Here is a 1,648-nt window from a genome sequence, read left to right as displayed (position 1 = left end):
TTTTAGGGAAAAGGAAAATTCTCTATATTAAATATAGCACACAGACTGGATAATTTGAAGAAAGGATCATCAAAAGTTTTTATTTTAAAAGCTGTAGGTAAAGAATTGGTAAATAAATTTAGGATAGTTCAATATCAGGAAAGCCATTACAAATCCAAATCATAAAGAGATTAGGAATAATAATGGAGTGAATACACTTTGCAGTTTTTGGTGGTAGAGTAGTGTTGTTCCCAGATCGCTAAAACCCCAAAGAGATCACCAGGAATCACAACTCCAATACAAGAACATGAGACTCTTCATTCAAGCTCAGACTTGAACTTGGGCCACAAACCTTCCTGAAGCAACAGGATAGGAGAGCAGACCCAAGGTCTAGGGAGAGGAGAGTTTACAGAAGAAAAAACGACAAGCAGGGCTGTCTCCAAGTGTTGCTATTACATGAGAGAGTAAAGGAATGATGGCTTTAAGCTAATTGGTTTATAGCACCTGGTTAAACCATAAGGAAAGAACATACATCAAAAAGGAATATCTTGACCTGGGTATGACTTATGTTTTCTTAGCCCACTCTGTTGTTGTCAACTAGCTGCAGCTTCTGTGTCTATTTTGCACTGCCAGGGACATTTTGTGATTTTTCTCAGGCCTCAATGGTGGCCATGCCTCTCTAAGGTCACGTTAACTTAGAATGGAGTCTTAAAAACAAAATGGAGTTTATTCTGCTACTCTAATCCCTATAGTACTCATAAGCCATTGTGAGAAAGGAGGGAATGAAGCTAGTAAGAACCATTGCTTGCATTGCACTCCTCAACACACACACCATTCCATTCAAGCTCCCAAATGTCCCGACTTCTTATATGATCCAACTGGAAGGCAGAGGGCAAAAGAATTCTATGAATTCAAAGGTAATGCAATCATAATAATCTCCCATTTCACATCATGGAGTAAAAGAAGGTGAAAAGTTGACTGAAGAGACTAGATGTGCTTAGCACGAAATACAGTTAAAGATATTGTCTGCAATGCCTAATAGTGCATATGTTTCATTTCAAATTTAATGTATTAGCTTTTGTAACTTTGATAATATTTACCTAATTAGGCCATCACAAAAGTATGTAAATTGAAATTTACTTTTGATATTCCATGGTGGAAGCACAGTTTAGGTTTTATAAAATAAAGCATATCCTACATTTCTCTGCTTTTCACTTTGTAGAAAATATAACAGTAGAAGAGTAAAGTTGTAGCATTACATAAAACTTAGGATGCATAGTAACGTCCAATGAACTGCTTGTTTCCATACCTGTGGTGGGTCTAAAGTTACTTCAGTGGACAGATGAGGGAAATAGGTCACACAAACACACACAGCACAAACTATAACATGTGAGAGCAGTCTGGTATCGACAAGGGATATGCAAAACCTAGTTCATACCTCAGTGATACAAATAATTTGCAAATAAGTTTCTGTCCTTCTCTTGAATGATGCTTGTGATTGACTTGGGAGTTCAAGAGACCCAAATGGAGGTAGAGATATGTGAGTTAGAAAGCACACCCATTGGGGCAAATAGTGCCCAGGAGTCAGGTGTGAGGCTCTGCTATCCATGAGATCATCTCTCTCTCTCTCTCTCTTTCTCTCTCTCTCTCTCTCTCTCTCTCTCTCTCT

The sequence above is a fragment of the Mastomys coucha genome, unplaced genomic scaffold (genome assembly GCF_008632895.1).
Source record: "Mastomys coucha isolate ucsf_1 unplaced genomic scaffold, UCSF_Mcou_1 pScaffold22, whole genome shotgun sequence".
Taxonomy (NCBI): domain Eukaryota; kingdom Metazoa; phylum Chordata; class Mammalia; order Rodentia; family Muridae; genus Mastomys; species Mastomys coucha.
The sequence above is the reverse complement of the archived record's forward strand: the minus strand, read 5'-3'. Positions refer to the sequence as shown.